The sequence below is a fragment of the Acomys minous genome (genome assembly GCF_964271855.1).
Source record: "Acomys minous genome assembly, chromosome: 12".
Taxonomy (NCBI): Eukaryota; Metazoa; Chordata; class Mammalia; order Rodentia; family Muridae; genus Acomys; species Acomys minous.
Window position 1 is genome coordinate 28,371,435 of NC_140493.1, and position 23,499 is coordinate 28,394,933.

Below are 23,499 nucleotides of genomic sequence, written 5' to 3' on the forward strand. Positions count from 1 at the left end.
TGAACTTGGAGCAGTTAATATTTAGGAAAGTGGGATTTCAAAAAATTGACTTCTAAATTTCCTGTTCATGTCAATTATGAGAGAAAATTGGTCAAAACACACACTGCTCTATAGATGCTGAACTCAGTAAATCCGAGGGAGACTGTTATAGATGATTCTGTTGTTAGGTAGGCTTAAGAAAACCAATTGCTCAGAATTTGGGATGCTTCCTCTGAACTCACTTAAAACAGCTAGGAGTTAATCTTAATCTGACTATGGGGCTACCTAATTCAGTTACCTGCGAATAACGATGCCAAATGGCCATTCCTCTCTTCCAGGATAAACTCACACCTGAGTAGGGTTTTGGTCTGGTTTTGGTTTTTCTTGTTCATCATGGCTTAGAGTTCTTTTTATCTCAAATATATTTAACTATTGTCTTTGTGAGGATTGGCCACTTTCAATAAGGACAAATCAATTCTCAAAATGGATTGAAGTCTTAATGGCTTCACCATGTCTATTTTGACTCCAGCATTTTTCAGATCGTTGACACAGAGTTGTGCTTTGAAAATTAATTATATGCTTTTTGATAAATTAATTGTATAAATGAATATGCACACATCCATCTATCTACACGGCTCCATCAATCACGCAGAACTAAGCTTGTTTGTATTTTTTTTTTGTCTCTTGTCAGCAAGGATAGCATTTCTAAGAAAAGAAATAGAAAGAAAGAGAAAGAAAATGTTGATGTTGAGACTGAACAGATTTTCATTATTTCAAAGGAAATGCTTCCCCTTGCCTGTAGGGTATTCAACCCTAGTGGAACAGACTTGATAACATGGTTTCCCCACATAAATAAAGTCTCTGTGTTTGTGTGTGAGCTTGGAAATGTCTCCAGGCCCTAGTATTTCCTTACTCTGACACATAGGAGTCCCACTTGCCACTGAGTAGACAGAGTGCACTAACTTAAATTTTTACAACCCTGTCTCCTGATCCCTGGCCGAGTCGGTATCTCATTAAAAAAGTACAGATTCTTTTTGTAAATAAATACCTTTTCAGAGCCCTTTTTACTTGCTGTTCTTTTTTATCAAACATACTTTCCCTTCTCTCTTTAGCTATGTAAACTCCCATGTAGTCTTCAGGGGGCCCTGCTTCTCTGCAGTCCTGCAGCCTGCAGCATTGCTAGCTTTGCTTCTGTCACCAACAGCCACAGTCACCTACAGAACAATTACTTTAACCGGAAAACACACCTCGTCCAAAAAACAAGGTAAGCATCCTAATTTCTGTGTGTGTCTCAGTGGAGGAATTCAACGGATGGGGGCAATACGTGGCTTTCTCGGCTTTTACAATAAGGAAGAGGTTCTTTTCCAGGTCTCTGTGGTGAAGTAAGATCCCAATGCTTTTGTCCAAGTGCTGTGAGGCCCAGGTATTTCTCGAGTGACAGAAGCACAAATCTGAGCAGTCACTGTCTCATCACTTTGTAATTATCACATGTGACAATAGCACTTTGGAACTGGAAACTGTGTGCCAGTGTAATGCCTGCATGTAATCGGTTTTAAATATTTGCTCAATGAGTTAGACAGAAAAAGCACCTCTTTAGAGCCTTGTGAAACTCAGCAAGGTCAGTATTAAATCTCTAACAATTCTGGGCAACACTGTCAATAGTTTAAAAAAAGATCCATATACACAGAGGTTTTAGAATAGTTACAAAGGTCCACAAAACCTGCTCATTTAAAAACGAAGGTGTTGTCAAGCAAAGCCATTGGTGTTCCTGTTTCTCCTCAATAGGAACTACTGCTGTTACTGACAATGACTGTAACTGCAGCATCCTTAATTATTCCCAAGACATACCCTTACTTTACTTTTTAGTAGATCTACAAGTAAAAGTTAAAAAAAATAAGATACTCACTTTTTTAACTTGTATATGATTTGTCTTATATTTATTGTAACATTCTGAGTCAATATTGGACATTCCCCCTACTTGCTGAGCAGTGATAAAGGTCTTTATTTCTGACACTGTGCTTTTTACATTTGGTATTTAGTCTTGCAAACCGTGAAACCTAATACCGTACATTCATTTCTATCCCTTGTCTTTGGAGTCCCCATTTTCTCTATGCTGTGTAGATTTCCATTTTTATTGGTTCACAGCTGGTTTCCAGCATGAAAACCAATCCAATTTTCTACCAACTTGGACACATGAAAGTCATCTCACAAGGCCTTTTCTACAGCAGAGACATCCAGCAAGAAATGAAGCCAGAGACAAATACATGGGGCAATGAGTTCAGAAGGAACCGTTTGCTTGTAGTGAGATTCAGTATAGACTCCTTTAAAACAAAATGGAATTAGAGACTGCTATCATATTTCACCAATGAAAACAGTTTCATTTGGAGGCCTCTGAGGATGTTAACTTACTGCAAACTTTGGTGCTAAACAGAGACACTTTTAGCTGGGCAGATAAAATGAGTAGGAGCAGGTGGATCTAAGAAGAGCACTGACCACACCGCAGTGAGTGTGCTCTCTAGAGCACTAGTGCGCTGAGTTCAAACATGGCCATGCTATTTTGCATAAGCTCATGCTTGCTCTAATTTTCCCTTCATAGACATCTCTGATATACATGCTCAATATCTTACTTGCCTCTGCAATTGAAAACGAAGGACTAAATGTTTGTTTTTAGTTAAAAACATAATTTCTTTTACTTCTGATATTATAATGACATTATTTTCTCCCTTTCTTTCCTCCTCCCCAGTCTCTCACATATACCCCTTCCTTCTCTCTTTCAAATTCATGACATCTTTTTTAAAATTAATTTTTGCTACATGCATATATATATATATTATATATATTCCTAAATATAACCTGCTCAGGCTGTATAATGCGTTATCCTTGTGTGTTTTCAGGGCTGATCACTCGGTATCAGATAACCAATCGGTATGCTTTTCCCTGGGGAAGATCATTTTTTTTCCCACTCTCAGACTTTCTCAGTTGCCTGTAGTTCTTTGTGTAGGGTTTAGGCCTTGTGGTCTTTCCCCTATCCATTGCAGAGAAATTTTAATCCAGTAACATGGCTGTTCTGGCAAGGGATCACATCCAAAGGCCTATGTCTGTGTGATCCAGCTGGATTATAAACATATCCTTAGCGCACTCCTTTAATTCCTCTGACTGGAATGGACACCATTAGCCACTCTGGCTGAAATTTAATACACACCTTTAATCCCAAACAATGACATCTAATTGAGGGGCAGACAAAGCGATGAATCAGAAAAAGATTTGACAGAATGAGTCAGAGGTAGAATATGCCTACCTCTCAGGAAAACGGACAGGAAAGAAAAGCTACTTAAGAGCAGTGCGAAGAGAAAGCAGGGGAATTCGTTACAGACAGTACGGTAGAGTTCAGGAGTACAGTACAGTTCAGTGCCGTTCATTTGAATGCAGTTGCGTTCATGCAGTTCAGTTTGTGGAGTTCAGAGGCAGTTTTCCAAAGCAGAGTAATTCAGCATAAGGCCAAGAGAAGCCAGTTGGAATCATTCAGCTTGGAAAGGAGTTTTGATCCATAACAGCTAAGTTAAACCCACCAGCCAGAGTCCAGAAAGAACTAATTAGTGTAAGATTATTCAGCTATAAGTCTCAGAGGCTGAAAACATTCTAGGCTTAGGTTAGCAGACGGAGGCTGGAAGTTGAAGCCTTCAAAGTCTGGTCTTACAGAAGAGTAGATTGTATGGAGGCTAGAAGCTTCCAGGCCTAGGCCTAGGGATAGTTAGACAGAAACACTCTGGGCTCAGCCCAAGTCATGTATTTGTAAAGCTTGGGTATGACTCTCACCTCATCCCCTCATCAGAGGAAATAAAAACAATTACACTGATTTTTTTACTATTATAATTTATTCACATTACATCCTGATTATAATCCCCTTCCCATCTTCCTGTTCCCACCCTCTCTCCCTTTTCTGCTATATTCCCCTCCCTTAGACCTCGGACAGATGGGGTTCTTCTTCCCCAGAGTCTGACCACAGCTTATCATGTCCCATCTGGATAGCCTGTATTATTTCCTCTGTGTTCACACAGGACCTCTCCCTTAAGGGGCAGAGATCAAATCTCAGGCACCAGAGTTCTTGTCAGAGGTAGTCCTGTGCCCCTTGCCTCTCATGGAGAATGAGCTGTCTGTTGGCTATATCTGAATGGGGGTCTAGGTCCCCTGCTTGCAATGCCCTTTGTTGGTTCCTCAGTTTGTTCAGGTCCCCTGGGTCCAGATCTACCAGCCTTGATTGTTTCCTTGTGGAGCTCCTGATAACTCCCCCTTTCTATCCCCAAACTCTTTCATACAATTCACAGTTCTTCAGCCTGAGTCTAGCTGCATGTCCCAGTATCTGTCCTGATCGCCCACTGTGTGGAGTCTCTCAGAGGTCATCTATGTTGGGCTAATATCCGCTTATAAGTGAGTATATATCACTGGGTCTGGGTTACCTCATTTAGGATTATTTTTTTTTTTTAGTTTCATCCATTTGCCTGCAAACTTCAAGATTTCCTTGTTTCTCATAGGTGAATAGTATTTTGTTGTGTATATTTAATAGTAGTGTCTGATGCAAATCCATATGACTTCAATGGACCTGTTCTTAAGCAGAAATGGTTATTTTAAAAGACTTCTCTCCCTTCCCTTCCCTTCCCTTCCCTTCCCTTCCCTTCCCTTCCCTTCCCTTCCCTTCCTTTTCTTCCCTCCCTCCCCTTCTCTTTCTTTCTTTCTTTTTTTGAGGCAAAGTTTTTTAATTATGTAGAGCTGGATATCTTAGAATTCCCCATATAGGCCAGGCTGTCCTTGAACTCATAGAGAGCCCCCCTGCCTCTCGGCTTCCCAAGTGCTGGGAATAATGGCATGCACCATCATGTCTGGCCTTAAAGCAATTTTTTTTAGTAAAGAATTGCCCAGACAGCTGAGGATTTTGTTAAGACTGGAAAAAATTAGGGAAAAATTCCTTTCAACAATTGTGTGCTTTTATTAGTTTTAAGAATTAGCTTACAAAAAAAAAAAAAAGGGTTTTCACTGTATTTTACATCTAATTGTTTAGTGTAGTGTGCCGAGAGAAAAATGTGACCTGTCTGAAACTGGAACTTAGAATTTTTTTTTGTGTGTGTGTGTCTAGTAACCTACAACAAATACTTACTGAATAAGTGAGAAAAAAAATCACTAAGTCCTTGCAAACCATCAGTCACCTTAAAATTGTATTTTTTTTTGATGATAATATGGACTATCTTTTTCTTCAATCTGTTTTGAGTCTTAGCATCTGTTCCTCAGTCCTCAATGTTTATTTGCCTTGGTGGTCTCTTTTCTTTATCTACTTCTTGGACAACTATTTCTTTCTTTTTTTCACTTTTAACGCATGCTTAAAAAGCAACACCTGTCTTGTGCTCAGTGTAGGATGGCAGGAAAAGTAGGAAGTGCAGTATTTTGAACTTCTGTAAAATTCTTTTTATTTAGCCCTTCATCCAAAACAGTTGGTATGAGTGTGTGTGTGTGTGTGTGTGTGTGTGTGTGTGTGTGTGTGTATGTGTGTGTATGTGTGTGATGCCATGGTAGGACAGTATCTTAGTCATTGTTCTATTATGAAGAAGAGACACCAAGGTCAAAGCAACTCTTATAAAATAAAACATTTAACTGGGGGCTTGCTTACAGTTTCAGAGGCTTAATTTATTATCATCATGGCAAAAAGCCTGGTAAGAGGCGTAGAGGGAATGGTGCTGAGAGGTAGTGGAGTTCTACATCCAGACCCACAGGCGATGGGGGGAGAAGAGGAGAGGAGAGAAGAGAGAGAGAGAGAGAGAGAGAGAGAGAGAGAGAGAGAGAGAGAGAAATCTCAAAGCCCACCCCCAGTGACACACTTCCGCAAAAAAGGGCTCCACCTTCTCCGACAAGGCCACACATCTAATCTTTGTATTCTTTTCAAATTGTTCAAATTGTTCCACTCAATGGTGTCTAAATACTCAGAGACCCCAGATGGACACTCTTGTTCAAACTGCTGTGGGAATTTATCTTAGGGGTGCTACGGATATGATTCCAAGGTCTATCTCCATTTTGGCTTCGACGGTAATTCAGCTTAGCAGTGTGTGGTGTGAGCACCGTGAGAAGGTTGCAAGTGCAGTCTTTTTAATGAGTGGAGAGAGATTTTGTTTGGGCTGATTCCTGAGCCAGCACTTCAATGATGAGATGGCAGAAAAGGGCCTGGAGGAAAAGGGAAATACGGGGGATCAGACACATCAGGGGTATTTACAGACTCACTGATCTAGAGTCTGCTTCTGTGCCTGGAAGGATATACTGGCTAAAGACAGACAGGAAGGTCAGACCAGAGACTGGGCTGGATAGGTGCATTAATGCAAGGACGAATTCATTCCCTGGTGAGTGAGGAGCTATATAAGGGCTTTCTCTGCCAGGCATTAAAGGAAGCTTATAACTCTGAGAGCCAGAGAATAATACTGAAGAGAGAAAACTCTAGAAGTGTTTATAGGGGACAGTTCCTGAAAGATAAAGCTGACATTCTGAAAATCAAACAAAGTAAACCCAAACCGGGATGTACAGAAAGCGAGCAGGAACATTGATTCACTCTCATTTATGCACTGGACTTTTAAAAACTTCTACCATGTGCTAGGCCAGATATCGACCAAAGTATGAGAAATGAATGTGATTTTTTTTTTGTGATCTTTGTGGGTTTCATGGTCTAAGAGGGGGTGATGTTAAAAAAGTAACTCAATGGTTATTGTACTTATTAAAAGGACAGGCTAAAAATCCTCCCCTCAGGGCTCAGAAAACCCCTTGGAAGAGGAGGCAGAAAGATTGTAAGAGCCAGAGGGGAAGGAGGACACCGAGAAAATAAGGCCCTCTAAATTGACATGAGCAAGGCTCAGATGAACTCACAGAAACTGAGGCAGCATACCGAGAGCCTGCACAGGTCTGTGCCAGGGCCTCTGCATATATGTTATGCGTTCCAGCTCAGTGATTTTAAGGGATTCCTAAGTGTGTGAACAAATGGACCTCTGATTCTTACGCCGTCTTTGGTGCTCTAAGGTTTGTCTTGTCCAACTCCAATGTGATAGTGTTTCTTTTATATTATTATATTTTATTATTATCCTTTAGAAGTCTTTTTCTAATGAGAGACAGAGGGAGTGGATCTGGATGGGAGAGGAGGTGGGAAGGAGAAGTAGAGGGAGAGGAAACCATACTCAGGATATATTATTTGAGAAAATAACCTACTTAAAAAAGACACGGAATAAGAGAAAGAAGAAGATGTTATTTTCTCCCTCATGGGTAATTTTCTCTGGTTATCCCCATTGTTTTATGCTGGGCTGTGCTTAATAGCATTCAGTATAAACTGTCCAGAGTGGGACAGCCTCTCTGATGTGCCGTGTCTGTTAAAGCAGTTGGCTTTCAGAGGATGCAAAGCCTGTTCTTTTTAGATCCTATTTGCTGCCCCAGGCTCATCTGCTCCTGTTTAGCAAGAGATGAAAGAACCTAGACAGTGAAGGCTAGCTGACTGAAAGGGAGCGCAGACATCCTGCAGACGCACCTAATTGGCTAACGTCCAGAACATCCTCAGGCTTCCGCGAGCTTTGATGAAGCGTTAAAATCGTGTTTTCAGGGACTGAATATCTTTTTGGATGGGCGATAGATCCTCTTGCCAGGATTAAAAAAGAGGAGAATGAGTCCCACAGCCTACACCTGTCATCGGTTCACTTGACTTAGACAGCGATGGGCCGACGGAGAGGGGCTGCTGCTTCCTAAAACGGGGGAACAAAACACGCTGCTTTATCACACACAGGGCTCCAGGCTGTGTCAGCAACACTGCGGGCACTTGCCACGTAAAATGATCTAGCGGCTGGAAAGTAGTTCGTTTCTAAGCACTTTTTCCATCCCTCCCTGGAGGAAAGGAAATGGTGACTCAGACCCAGCAGTATCTCAAGGTGTAATAGAGATTCTCTGGGGTTTGCTTCTGAGTTGACTCCTTGGCGTTGGCGCAAGGCAGGCTCAGTTTTTGCATTCACCAGGCTTATGAAGTGCTTGAAGTCTGTAAAAGAGGTACAGGTGAGTGCCCAGCACACAGTAGGTCACACGGTAGATGCTCAGTATGGGAAGTCGCTCTTCGTTCACATTCCTTTAAACTCTTGATGATGTACAAAGACGTATATGTCATTTCCCCCTCAATTCCAGGGCATTCTGCACATTATAATCAATGGGCAAGATCAATGTAATTAATTAAATAAATTTGTCAAATATTAAATAAAACCAACAGATTCGCTTGGTACATGGGCTACTTCCTACTACTATTCTCCTTCCTAAGTGTCACTCTTTTTTTTTTTTTTTTTTTTTTTTTTTTTTGGTAGAGTCTCACTGTGGAGCATAGGCAGACCTGGAAATCACTATATATGCCAAATGGGGCTTGAATTTATGGTGATCTTCCTGTCTCTGCTTCCGAACTGCTGGGATTCTAGGACTGAACCAGAGTGTCCACCTTGTTTTCCTTTTGAAAAGAATAGACTAATGTTTTCAAATTCTAATGCCTTTTACTAATTGTTAGCCTTTCACTTGTAGCTTCAATTCCTTAGATATGGTTTTAGGTCACACTTCTTTACCATCTGGTTTTTAAAAAAATTAATATTTTATTAATTTATTCATATTACATCTCAATTGTTAGCCCATCCCTTGTATCCTCCCATTCCTCCCTCCTTCTCGCTTCCCCCGTACTCCCCTCCCCTATGTCTGTGACTGAGGGGGACCTCCTCCCCCTGTATATGCTCATAGGGTATCGAGTCTCTTTTTGGTGACATGTTATCCTTCCTCTGAGTGTCACCAGGCCTCCCCATCAAGGGGACGTGGCCAAAAATGGGGCACCAGAGTTTGTATGAAAGTCAGACCTCACTCTCCACTCAGCGGTGGAGAATGTCCTGTCCATCGGCTAGGTCTGAGTAGGGGTTCGAAGTTTACTGCCTATATTTTCCTTGGCTGCTGCCATAGATGAAAGAAGCATGAGAGAATGGGGAAATAGAAGGATCCAGAGGGTCCTGGAAACCTACAAGAAGAACATTAGGACGGGCGAATCTGGGTCCTGGGGTCCTGCTCAAACTATGGTACCATCTGGTTTTTATAGTGGGGGAAAATGCAAGATAGTAAAGCGCAGGCTCTAAAATCAGAAGACTTAAAATATTGCTGTCAGAAGTTGTTTTCCTTCATCCTATGTGTTCAGGAAGAGCACGTACTTGTGTGTGTAGGTTAGGTAACTCTTCAGAGTGAGGAACTTTCTGACGTCCTAATTGTAATTGAAAATGCTGTCAGCATTCCACTTTCAGAATAAGAGAAAGTAGCCACAAAATACTTCATGCTATCTGTTTTGTAAATGATGCTCTTCCTTGCCTTGTATGGAACTGTTCTAGCCAGAATGACTAATAGTCGCTCCCTACAGACTATACACCAAGCACATGGGCTTTACATTTTATCTCATAGCTTATGTTTGCCTTAAATTTTAGTAGGAGAAGAAGAATCCCAGGAACTTATAAAAATGGGGAGACCGATATTCTGCCAGCAGATATTCCGACTTAATAGTTTTGAGGAGAAGTTATGGAGTCCTGTAGTTTAGAAAACCCTCTCTGCGGCTTCCGGGGTTACCACTGAGATGTATTCTACCTGGGATTGTGGGCTTGTTCTCGAGGCCCATGCCACTCAGAGCTCTCTGCTCCTGTGTGCCTTAAAAGCTCTCAGGATACCTATTCTCTACAAACAGAACCTCATCAAGTTTTGTCATTGCTAAAATAAAAAGGCGAGCAATTTTGTAGTTTGCATATTATAATGCAGTTCTTTGTGAATTTAGGGAAAGCTGCTTTTTTTTTTTTTGCTGTTGTGAATTCTTGTCTTAAGATTTACATATGGGCAGACGAATTCCTCATCAATGTTTAAACACTGAGATGAAATATTCAGGCATGTCCACAGTATCTTAGATGTGGGAGAAAATTCAGAGTTTCTTCAGAAAGGGAGAGTTTTGGGGATAATCGATAATTAAAACTGGATCATTTGAGATTACTCAACATAATTCATATTAATTAGTATCAGCAATGTGTCTTTATACCTTTTGACTCTCCACAAACCTTGAGCCTTATCTGAATAAAGTTTAGTGCAAAGTTGAGATTTACAACAAGTATTTTTGAGAGAGACTTTTTTTTTTCTTTTTGCCATGAATATGTGCATTTGTAGTAGAAACGAGCCATCACCTGTTGTTTGAAAACAGCTTCACGGCTAAGCTTCACCAGACTTTCTAGAAGAAATGTATATATGTCTTCTCTAATATGCTGGACTGGGATTGCCCAAGAGGAATTGCAGGATGGCAATCTATTCTCTGGCTACACCGTCTACCGTGGTAGCTTCTAGCCACCTGTAGGCAGTCAAGTATTTGGAATGCAGCCAGTGATACCGAAGGGCTAGACTTTTTAGGTTGGTTAAAACTTAGTAAGTTAAATTTATTTAGGCACACGTGGCTAGAAGATATAAATCATACTATGCCGGTCTAGACAGTACATTCAGACTTTTACCTGTAATCATAGAGTTTATCTGTCTCAAAGTGATGCAAATTTCGAAGTCTTGTACAAAAGTAAAGGTTAAAAGAAAGAAACAAACAAACGTGATCACTGAAATGGTGATTGTTTTGTGCAGAGCGTGATGGTGGAGATAACACTGAGTGCGGATCGGGCTTGGTCACCAATTATACGAGCTCTCTTTGGAGAAGACACTTGCTTTCCTCTGTGACCTTCCCTGGGGAAAAGTGAATGAAATGTCCATCCATCCCAGATAGGCCTCTGATGGTAGATGAAGAACAATTCGATTCACCAGCTTGGTGAACCAGCGAGTTTACTGGGGCTCCTTTGTCCTGAGGGTGGCTGCATCACCTGAATTCGTCCTGAGAAGCTCATTGCACAGTCTGTAGGCAGCTGCACTGAAGGGGGTCTCTTCTCCTCAGAAGTTGTTTACTGTTCTTTTAGCATGGGGATAGGGGAGAGGCCCTGCAAATCTTGCAATTTTCTGACCTTCCTTAACTTTTTAAAGTTTTGTAAGATTCCTGGGCCTTATGAGCTCTTCTCTCCCCTACAGTATGGGATGTTCCAATTTGGTGTAAATATCCATAATAGCCACCAAGTCTAGCATGTGACCATTTACAGTTACTAGAGTGAAGAACACAGAGAAATCAGGGCTATACTTTTCTAACACTGCATTTTACCTTTGCAGGGTTTTCTTTGCATGCGCCATTTTTACTTTAAAATTTTCCATTATTATATCTGTGAAATTACCTCATACCTGTAAATCTCTTGAATGACCTTTTTGCATACTATCTTGTTGTATGATTACGGTGTTCTGCTCTTAGCTCAGTGTTAACATGTCTGTGTCTCCTAAATTGTGTCTCCTTCCTCTAGTTCATGTGCTGAATCCCTGACCTGCGTTATCTCAGAATGTGACTCCATTTTAAGACAGAATCTTTAACAATATTGATAAAGATTATCATAGACATAATCCATAATCAAAGGTCCCATGTTTAAAAAGAGGCCAGGTGACCCTGAAGGAAGATTATGTGACGATGCAGGGAAACATGGCCCAGGGGACACAAGGAAACGAAAAGAAGAGCCCTAGAAGAAATCCCAGCCTCTATTCTCAGCTGTGCCATCACTAGAAGTGAGAGGAATTTACTTCTGTTGCTAAACCCACTGAGTCTGGGCCTCTTAATTATTGCAGCCCTGGCAAACGTGTTACTTAGAACACTAGTCTTCATATACTTTTCCAGAATTGCCTAGAATGGAGACCTTTCCCTGAATGTTTTTTATTCAACGGACACTTTGTTTGTGTTTATTGTATTTTTTTTTGTTGTTGTTTTTGAGGCAGCGTTTTTTTGAGACAGGACAGCCTTGGATGTCCTGGGCTCACTTTGTAGACCAGTCTGGCTTTGAACTCACAGGGATCTGCCTGCCTCTACCTCCCGAGTACTGGGACTATAGGCATACACTACCATGCCCGGTTTCAAGGGAACATTTTATACATCCTACAGGTAGGGGGAAAACCCCTCCAAACATTTGAGTGGAATTTGGTAAAGACTTTCATCTCTTATATCGTGTTTATTTGTACTTCTTATGCCTCATTTATTTATCCCTTACATCCTATTTTTGATCAATCACCCTCCCTGACTTTGCCAATGAGATTCTGTGTTTGTGGATTCTGTCTTTCCACTTTTCTGCTTATAATAATTATAGTTATTTACTTTTTATTTGTGTGTGCATAGGTGCATGTGTGTGGACGTTGTGTGTGTGTGTGCATGTGTGTGTGTGCATGTGTGTGTGGGTGCAGGGCATGTGTGTGCATCTGTGTATCTGTGAGTGTGTGTATGCATGAGTTCATGCATGTGTGCATGTGCGTGTGTGTGCATATGCGTGTGTGCATGTGCAAGTGTATGTCTGTGTGCATGCATGCATGTGCATGCAAGTGTATATATGTGTGCATGTGTGCCTCTGCATCTGCATGCATGCATGCATGCCTGTGTGCATATATGTGTGTGCGTGCATGTGCGCTCATACTGTAGTAAGTACGTGAAGATCATAAGACTACTTGCAGAAGTGGGTCCTGAGGACTGAACTCAAGTCTTTAAGCTTGTACACAGTGATTTCATGCTTTCACTCCCTGCCTCCTACTTCCGACATCAAGATCCAGTGGCATCTGAGCTCAGGAAAAACTATCTCTGCTATGAACTTCCATTGTATTCCACATGGCACAGCATACAGCTAATTTATTTGAATGAAAAGCCCTTGTCTTACAGACATTCTCTCAGTTTCTTTGTTTCTCATAGCTTGCTGCATAGCCACTCTAGGAAAACATATGGAAATAAGACATAATACTCTCAGTTCTCTAGACTGTAAATCCCTTGATGTCTGGCTTCTCTCATCTTTTTGTTTTTCAGATATTCAGTGATCATTGAGCATCTGCTGTATGAAGAAAACTCTAATTACTGACCCTGGGCTTCACTTGGATGTTCACACAGCCCTAGCCAGACTGTACTTTGATACTTGTTTTCCTGGACTGCCTGGGTGGGTAACGACTCAAGCATGAGAATCCCCTGCTTGTGTGATGTTATATAATATTGAGTTGAATGGAAACACTCTCGCGTGAACATCACTTCCAGAGCTTAATTTATATCGCAGTAGTTTAGCTTCATAAATATATCTTTCTTTAATAAATCTTTTAAAAAAAATAAACTACGTATAATAGCTGATCAAATTAAAAAAAAGCCCTCAATCAGTTTGGAAAATCCAAAATTAATATCCCTTTCAGTGAGGCTGAATTGAGTCTATTAAAACTGGATTTTATTTTAACTACAAACGGCCAGCTTGGACCGATAACATGTAAGGTTTCTGTGACAAATATTTTAAAAGATTAAATAGGGGAAATACTAGAGGGATAAATGCAGTAGCAGTCCTTTCATTTTATAATTCATTTTTTTTTATTTGACTTATATGCATTTCAGAGAAGAATAGTTCAAAGTGGCGGTGAGGGCAGGCCTGAGTCATGTTGATCTCTCAGTTCACAGCTTTAGTAAATTGAGAGGCAGGGAGGAGATGAAAGGGAGAACTGGAAACAATGAGAAAGGAGAGAGCTTGATGTTCATCTCCCTGTTCAGTTCACATGCCAGACTTTTTTCTTTTCTTCTAAAGGGCATAAGGACATAGGAAACATCTGCCTGAAATTCTGTTGATTCAGTAAATAACTTTAGAAAGCCTTGGGGGTGAATCTCCCTAACTATGCTGGCTACCTCACCAGAAGAGGGAGTGTGAAGAGCAAAGGGTCTTAGTGGAATTTCCTGTCCATTTCCACTCTCAGCACCTCACAGTGCTATACAAGGCAAAGAGCCTCCTAGAGGCTTCTACTTCAGCAATCTTATTTAATGGAGGAACGCAACGAGGCCTGGAGGAGCCAGGATCTGCGACAAAAGCAGATGTTTGTTAATTCACTTGAGTGCCGTTTTACCATGTCAACAGTGACAATCACTAACATCGAGTTACTGCTACGTTAAAAGTGAGTAACTGTGGTTTGCGAACACCTAGGTCTATTATATCTGAGACCATAGACACTACTAGCTATTGAAAAATAACAACATAATGGGTTTAGTCACAAAAGTGTAAGCAATATCAGGAAAAAGTGGAGATTAAGGAGACACATGGTAAATTCAGCGTAAGATTTCAATCATACAGATGCAAAGATCACAGATCTGGAGGAATAGTTTGGAGCCAATAAGTTCAAATTTAAATGAGTCTCTGACTAGTTAGGCTCATTTGACAAAAGTTAGTAGCCTCACCTCTTTTAGCAGGCTTGCCTTAAAGTAGAAAAGATAATTCATTCATAGCTCTGTATCTACCCCTATGGAACATTCTTAAGGCAGTTGATAGGTAGGCTGTAAAACGTATTGAGCAGTTCTAATGTCCTTGAATCTGAAAGCTTCTTAATGGTGACACCCACTAAGGGGTTAACTTCCAATGGGTAGATGAGAGAAAAAGTGATGAGATGCCTGGCCTGTGAGTAGCTTGCAGAACAGACTGACTTCCACCTTCCTACAAGACTGTTTCTCTTGCTGGTTTTGGGGGACAGCTTCAAATGGCAAGGAATTCAAGCCCTCACCCCAACACTCGTCAAGGAAATGTGTTGACAGCTCAAAGAGTTTTGGAGGCAATTCTTTTTCAGTTGAGTCTTGATCACAGCACTGAGGGAGGTCCCCCCCATTTTAGCTAGCCCAGATTCCTGGCCCACAGAACTGTGAGAAAATGAATGCATGCATTTTTAAAGCCGCTGAATTTGAGGATAAATGTTATGTAGTAGCAGATAAAGTGACCCAGATGGTGCCAAATACAGAGTGGTCAGTTGGGTGGTAAAGATAAGTGATATTGTAATAGGCGTTTAAGTAGAGGTACCGAGAAGGCAGATTGACACAAGGTGCTTTCAGATAAGTAAGCACTGGAGAAATAAATGGGGTTGCTATCATACAAACAATACCTAGGACACAGAGTGAATAGAGATTTGAGACTAGAGACGTGATTCCAGAGACTTCAGCATGGAGGTGTAGGGAAGAAGAAAAAGCAGTCCTCCAGGCTGCTAGGAATGACTAACATATGAACACAGAAAACCAGAAAGCATGACTTCTGAAAAAATAGATTAGGATTTGAACTTAATTTTATTAGTGTGTGTGTGTGTGTGTGTGTGTGTGTGTGTGTGTGTGTGTGTGTGAGTGTGTAGTCTACCTCCTACCCTGTGGGTCTCAGGGATTCATCTCAGGTCATAGGCCTTGGTGGGGAGTGGTTTTACCTTCTGAACTATCATCTCAGGATCCCATGTGTGGCTTTTTAAGGGCTGCATTAAGACATCTGTCCCTTTCTTCATGATTTTTTTTTTTCTGGCCAATGTGTATAAGTTGTGTGTATCAGAGTCCAGGGGGAACTTGCTAACAATGGATTGATGGCACCCCTCTTTGTGGTCTCTGACTCAGTAGGTCTTGAGCTGGGGCCAAGATCTCACCTGTTGATCAAGTTTTGAGGTTGTCTATGCTAGTGCTAATGGTGTTTTGAGTTCCACTATTATCCAAGTGTAGCTAACTGTGGTTCACAGAATATTTGTGGACATTTCCCATTTTTATGTATTCAACAATTTGTTGATTTCTTATAGACAGGCATTGTGCCAAACACTAGGGTTGTGGATATTCAATACTACAGAACGTATGCACAAACATTTCGTGGTGTAGCACGGTATGTACAACCACAGATTTATGTTCCAGGTGCAGGGAGAGTGTGAGGACGGAAGAGCCTCAGAAAAAGTTTCACATGGGAGCTTTTGAAAGGCAGGGTGATGTTTTAACTTTAAGTCTTACAAATTTAAAATACAACATTTAACAGTTTTGCATGTGTCAAAATGCAGATTAGGGTTTTTCTAATTTTCATTTATGTCTAGAGAATAAATATTAGGGAACTTGATTCAGTAATCAAAGGTGAGTCATCATTAGCCTGATTGAAAAAGCAATAGGGATTTGTAAGGAATTGTTGACAAGTTAATTCAGCCATGGATACATCAAATTCTAAAAGTGTAGATAATTTAACTGAAGATAACCTTTTTTCTTTTCTTCCTGATGACATTTACTGACTGGCAGGCCTGTATTGTTATCTTAAGGATGAATGTCTTCAAATGGCACCATGTCAGATGTCCTTTGTGTCATCTAACTCATAGCTAGGAAAAAATCTGTCTAATACTGTAAATGAATAAAGGATTAAGGTCAGATTATCTCAGTAGGTCCACTGCTTTCAAGAGGGAGGTATTCCTTTTTTTCTTTTTTTAACTTGAGTATTATAAATACCAATTTACAGCAAATTCTAAAATTATGGGAAAGCATATCAAAATGTACCCAGCACGAAGACAATTATTATTTTGTGTGGTTCCTTCTTTCCTTCTTTGCAGTTCTTTTAAATAGATTTTTTTCCTCCCAAAACTCGACTTTGGACCCCTGAGGCAGAGAACTGAGATCACGACGCCCTTTTTCACAGCAGAGCGCATCCTCGTTCTCTGCGAGACCTTTATCTGTGTGTTCCCCGCCCCCTACCTCCATTCAGCACTACTGTTTAACTTATGCTCAGCGAATTATATGCACACAAACTTCTGGCGAAGATGTAGTGCTGTTTCACTAATCATTGCTTCTCACTTGTAGAAATGGTATTAGACAGATCTCATTCACTCCACTCTGTATTTCTGAAGTCCATCTTTTAAGAAATTTTAAAAGTTACATTTATCGTTGTGTGTGTGTGTGTGTGTGTGTGTGTGTGTGTGTGTGTGTGTAGGCATACATGTGTCATGGCTTGTGTGTGGAGGTCAGCAGACAACTTGTATGACTTGGTTCTCTCCTTCCATCATGTGGGGCCCAGGGATCAAACTCAGGCCATTAGGCTTGTTGACAAGTACTTTCACCTGCCACAGCATCTCACCACTGCTGAAGTACCTCTTTTATAGTGCCATCTTGTCCTGGGGCCAAATCCCTGTAGAAGTGTTTATTTCAAACACTACATTTTCATGTCCAGTGTCTCCAGATGTTGCCTGCTGAGACTGTTCTTGCTTCTTGTTCCTAATTTCCTCCTTTCTCTGAGGATTTAAATATATTGTTTAATTTTCCTTTTTTTTTTTTTTTTTTTTTTTTACTTCAAATTCTTACTTAATTCAGCTCATTTACTCAGCTTCCCTCTGCGGTGTAAGCTGGCAACTCCATTTTTATAAGTCTTATGTTTCTCCTGTTAAATTTCGGGATTGAAGGAAGCGTTAACTCTGAGTGGAGATGTCACTGTTGCCGTGTGGGCTACACCACTGCCCTTTCCATCCTCTGTTCTTCACTCCTCATGGCATTGCTTCTCAGTAACATATTATTTATCTCTTGCAGGCAGCCCTCTACCCCTCCTTTTTTCAAAACTGCTTTCTTTGTATTATATCACCTAGACTTGTTTTGCATTAAAATTACCAGCCTTGCTCGAAAAAAATGCAGAGGGTTTTTTACCACAACTCCCACACTGGCTGAGTTTTTGATACATTAATGTTGGGAGGGGAAAACCACATATTTATAACCAGCTGTGGCCACTGCTGCTTCTGCTGTTGCTATGTTATTGAGTGATAACGATGATGATGATGATGATGATGATGATGATGATGATCAGGGAGAGCTGCTCATTTTCAGAATGTGACCAAAGATGAGAAAGTAACCAGTAGTTGTTTCATTTACCTGCACCCATTATTTTTGGGCCCCCTAATTGGTTGCAGGGCTTACCCTTGCTTGGATAGTACCCTGAAGTCAAAGGCTACTTTAGAGACCATGCCTAGTCCTTTTGCTTTCCAAAGTTGGTAACTGTGTGAATTGTAACCTAGAACCAGGTGATATAAGATAAAAAAGAAAGTTCTCCAAGATCATGATTTTGGACTGTCTTCTGTCCTTATCCAATCTGCTCCTGTTTCCTCTGAGCTTTTGACAGTTTCATTCTACGAAGTCAACCGTTCTCGACTGTTTGCGCAGACAATGCCAGGCACACCGGCAATGCTAGCATCTCCGGGGAGTTTGGCATCGTGCCGTACACCCTACAAGAGTTTTCAGTTTCAGTTTTTGTTATCAGTGCTCACTTCAATTTTTCAATTTGTTGTATTATTTGTTTCACACTTGTCACTGAGTCTTACACTTTGAAATTTTGATGCATGCCAGGCATAACAATTGCAGCATATGACAGTATTTCTGACACAAACTGTAATTAACTCAATTTTTTCCTCCTCTCAGGCATTTGAAGTTCTCGCCATTGTTGCAACATTATCAATGGCATTAAATGCATTAAAGTAAACATCAAGAGTTTTCACTGCTGTAGATATATTATTAGCTGCTTCTTTCCCAGTCCTCCTCTTTTAAAAATTTCTCCCTGTATTTGAAAGAGTTACTGCAGCTTCCTGAAGTACTTTGAGTTCTGGGGTAACCAGGCTCCCTGTGTCTGATTCATTTCGTGTGTGGGAGGCGCGCTGTTCTAACCTTGTCACTGACAGCAAAGTTCAGACTTGTCTCATACTGCACAGAAGATGCCTGTCCTTGAAGCTTGCCGTGACTGAAGCAAAGCCGTCAGACAATGATCATATACGCTCCTCTGTCAACACGCTGTTGCTTGATGGTGCCATTCCTGCCTTGGACTCAACTTGCAATTTCCTTTCCTCATCCAGGCTGTTTTAAAACAAAGGCAGAGTTTATTTAGATGGCATGTGTGCTCCAGATCCATCCTGTCCAGGTTTGACTGTGGTTGTTCTATCATCCAGTGCAACAGAAGGGATGTAATGAAGGAAAATATTTGTCTTATTATTTGACCAAAATGAAGACAGAGAAAAGGCAATTTTAGTTTTAGATACACTGGTACACTGATAGCAGTTTGGTAAGCAGTGTCTGAGAATAGGTTTAATGAGTCATCATGGGAAAAAAAGGAAGGTTTGGTCTTAAAGGAGGCTGCTGGCTGGGGAAGGATGCCTGCTTTCCCTGTAGGGAGGGAGTGAAAGGCAGAAGCGTGTTACACCTTGCCTTTCTGTTCCTGTGTGTCTTTGTGTATGGTGTAGTTTCAGACTTTCCTTTCCCTCTGTATACTTCATGTCCAGCTGTCCTTCCCAACTGTTCACTCTGCCAAGTGACAAATTCTGGGAAAAATACAAGTTATAGAGACAAGAACCATACGTGGACTTCCTCACAGTTATGTAAAGGCTGGTTCTTATAAATAATCTCTATGAATAAAAACAGTTAAATGGCCAAAAAAAAGAATATTAGCGTTCATTTAAGTCAGCCTCCCACCCACAAGCCAAACTCATCTATGGTGTGCAAAAGGGGATAATCTCTGCTTGAACCCTGTCCACAGCTGGAAGATCTTTATTTGATCAGACAGCTGACTTATTCTTAGAGTCTTATAATGAAGTATTTTATTGGATGTGCTTGTGGACATATCTAATTCTTGCACTCAGGAGGCAGAAAGATCACTAATTCAAGACCAGGCTGGGCTATATACAAGGCTCTGTGTTTAAAAACAAAATCCCTTCTTAGCTTTTCTTGAATTCATACCTGGTTTTACTGGCTTCTTTAGTTTATTATTTTTTTTAATTTTCATGTGCATGGGTGGTTTGCCTGTCTGTATGTCTCTGTGAGAATGTCAGACCCTGTGGAACTGGATGGAGTTACAGATAGTTGTGAGTTGTCATGTGGGTCTTAACCACTGGGCCATCTCGCCAGCTCCTAATCGGCTTCTTTGGGAATCAAAGTATACTAGTGTGTGAGGTTTCTCTGTGATAGAATTAGCAGTCTGGTAAGCAGCCTCTGAGAATAGGTTAGTGAGTCATCATGGGGGAAAAGGAGGGGTTGGTTTTAGTCTAAAGTCTTATTCTAGAGCTCAGTTGCTGAAATATTGTGCCATCATTTATGAGAGTTTCATTTAAATTGGTCATTTTATTAGATTTTTGTCATAGGCGATGTCCATTTAACAGAAATATACTTTATAAAAAAAAAGACAGAAACTTAAAATTCATATAAGAGTGAATCATGACTACAGCATGAATATTGGCAATGAAATTCGGAGAAAAATAAATTAGAAAAAATGTTTTTATATACTATTCACAGAACAAAAGGCAGCAGTGGGCCCGAGGCTTTTATACTTCCTTTATGGACAGCTGGCTGACCATGTCTATCTCATTTGCATCATCTGGGCACCATTGAGCATAATTTGAAAGATTATTTGAGAAAGATTATTTTTAATTTTTCTTTTACCTTTGCTATTGCTAACTCAATAAAGAAAATTGTTTTTGATAATTTTGGTCATTTTTAGTGAACACAATTGATTGTTTAAAATAGAAAACCATTTCTTAGTATTCAATCTTATTCAAGTTATCTATAGTAAATGTAGCCATCTTCTAAGGATACAAGATCCATCGACCACAGAGATGGCTCAGTGGGTAAAAAAGTGATTGCTAAACATGCATGATGACACGAGTTCAAATCCCCAGTACTCATGGAAAGCTGAACCTGTAGAGTAAGAGCCTTAGTGCTCCTCCTAGGGGAGACTGGAGACAAAGACGTCAGAGTTTCTGGAAGCCTGTGGGTGTGTGCATCAGAAAACTAGCAAAGAGGCCGTTTAAAACAAGATAGGAAACAAAGAACCAAAACCTGAGTTTGTCCAATGATCTACACAAACTTACTATGGCATGTGTGCACCTGTATTCACACCCATGGATGCATGAGTGTGTGTTTGCTCACACACACATACACACACACACACACAAACACACACACACACCCATAAAGCATGTTATATACTTGGTATTTGGTCTTTTATATAAACTTTAGATTTTATGTGATCAAATCTGCATACAAAATGTACAAAGCCATACACTATACATACATGCTTTCTAAAGTGGACAATGTACTTCCGTATTTTTTTCTGATTTGGTAGAGTGGGTATCCATAAGAAATATGTTTTTCAGTATTGCCCATTTGGGTCTTAGTCTCATACTATTATATTTTTCTGTGTTCTATGGATGGCTGCTTCTGCCCAATGTTATCTTTGTGTGCTACGTCCATGTGAGTGGGTGTAGTGTGGCTGGCTCATTTATGTTTACAAGGTAATGTGTGCATATATTATAATTTATTCAGTTCACTGTTGATACACAATTAGATTGTTTCTAGTTTTGGACTTTTTGTTTGTTTTGCTCTCATCTATTACAGACAGTGAGTGCTGCTAGGGATATTTTTTTTTTTCTCTTGTTAAACGGTGTGCAGCTGCAGGAGCCTTCTGTGTGAGTCCAAACCTGAAGATGCTGCCTAGTAAGGTACACAGAGTGAGTTAAGCCCAAACATCTTGAAATAGATTATATCCATAACACACAAATGCTCTCCTTTTGGCAGCTGTTTCGTGCTTTACAGCTGGATGAGACGCCTTGTACTTCATGGCATTTTTAATTTGCAAATCCAGCTACTAAAGACTGAACATTTCCAATTATTTGCTGACATTTGTTCCTTCCTCCTCCTCCTCCTCCTCTTTTTGAGACAGGGTCTCAGGTAAGCCAGGTTTGCCTCAAGCTCACTGCATAGGGGAAGCTGACCTTGAACAGCTGACTCTTTTCTCTCTATGCTCTGACTTCTGGATTACAGACATGCACTGCTGCTTTTGGCTTTAGAGTTAATTTTCAGATTTGTCTATTTTTTTTGTGTGTGTGTATGGGTGTTTTGCATGCATATATGTCTCTGTGCACCACATGTGTGTATATATGCAGGGCTCCTGGAGGCCAGAAGAGGACAGAACATATCCTGGAACTGGACTTCCAGACGGGTGTGAGGTTCCATTAAGGTACTGGGAATCGAACCCAGGTCCTCTGAAGAACAGCCATTGCTCTTAACCACTGAACAATATCTCCATTCCGCTCCCCAATTAATATTCTTGATGTTGGGATTTTATTAAAATATTACAAATATTTTTATTAACACATTTTTAACTTAATGCTTTTGTAAAATATGTTCTTGATTTTAGTGTAATGAAATACATCAATTTTTTTTGTTTTCAGTCAGCGCATTTGGAATATTGGATCTTATTTAACAATATCTTCTTTACTCTAAAGGCGTGAAACATATTCTTTTCTAATATTTTTGAAAAGGCTTATAACTGCTTTGCCCTCAATTACAAATGGCTTTAAAAGTTATATGTATTATATGTAGGAAAATTTAAATATTAAAACAAAATATTCAAAATTTAAAAAACAAGATATCTGGTATTTGTGGAAAAGACTTTTTGGTATAGTGTTTAAAACTATATAGAAATTACAATGTATTATAAATGTATAATATATGTGTGAGGTTTCCAGGCACTTAAAAACTTTATTCTTTTAAATTTTATTTTATTTATCATCATTGTGTATGTGTATGTGATATGTGTGTGCAGGTGCACATGTCCCACCATGCTTATGTGCAGATCATATGACCACTCTGTGGAATCAGTCCCTTAGTGCATTCTGTGGATCAAAGTTGGGCTTCCAAGCTTGTGTATTAAGTACTTTCACCTGCTAAGTGATCTCTCTGGCCTGGCTCCAGCTTGTTGTTTTCTGTGTTATTTTAAATGCCTACAAACAAAGAAAACATTTGCACTCTCTGTAGGACTAAGTAGTCTCTGCAGTGCTAGAGAAGGACATTTCAAGTGACCAGAGTGGCTTTCCTGAAGTATCCAGGACATTTACACATCCCTAAGTCAGGTACACACTTCTTGCGGCCACACTGAAATACAGAACACCTGGCAGCGATTAACTGTAGTCTTTCTATCAAGGTGACGATAAACCCTCTTCCCTGAGGACAGAGTGTGGGGTGTTTAGTTTCATGGGAGCATCCTTGGGAGAGCTGGGTATGATCTCATCTCTTGGCATGTCCAAGAAGACTCTGCCTAACTCAGCGTGACATATTTTCTCCTCAGCTTCACTCACACAGTTTTAAAGTTTCATCCCGTATGTGAGTCTGTGATCCATTTTGATTCTTTTTGCGTAGGATCTAAGACGTGGTGCCCAGCTCCATCCTTGTGAAAGCGGATACCCAGTTATTCCAGGGCCATTTGTTGAAAAGACGGTTCTTTCGTCACTGATTTATCTGACATTCTTGCTGAAATCAACAGATTTTTAAATATAAGCTTTTATTTCTTCACTTTTCTTTTTCATTAATTACTATAGCATTTTTTGCAAGTTTTAAAATAGTAATTGTAAGCTCACTATTTTCTTAGTTTCTCTCCTCTTCCTTCCTCTTGAGAGGCAGAGGAGGAGACGCTGGAGATCTCAGGGTTTTGCCATGCTAGGCGAGTGCTCTATCAGTGTACTATATCCATAACCATATATAGTGACCCCTTTCATATTGATAGTAGTGTGCCTTAGAATTATTGCAGGAATATTAGCAAGGATTTTTAATAGGGATTG

At 40.3% G+C, this 23,499-nt stretch overlaps 1 protein-coding gene across 11 annotated transcripts in view; it reads left to right on the forward strand.

Annotated features, from left to right (window-relative positions):
- Window positions 1–23,499, forward strand: part of LOC311609705 (nonsense-mediated mRNA decay factor SMG5-like) — a 111,605-nt gene that overhangs the window by 79,993 nt on the left and 8,113 nt on the right. For 7 of the 11 annotated variants that reach the window (XM_084803005.1, XM_084803006.1, XM_084803000.1 and 4 more), the window contains 2 exons: window positions 1,092–1,243; window positions 12,941–13,067. The gene's annotated coding sequence lies outside the window, so the exon portion shown is untranslated. Of the gene's footprint in view, window positions 1–1,091; window positions 1,244–7,565; window positions 8,041–12,940; window positions 13,068–23,499 lie in introns of those variants that run through there. The other 4 variants (XM_084803002.1, XM_084803010.1, XM_084803001.1 and 1 more) reach the window with 4 other exon arrangements.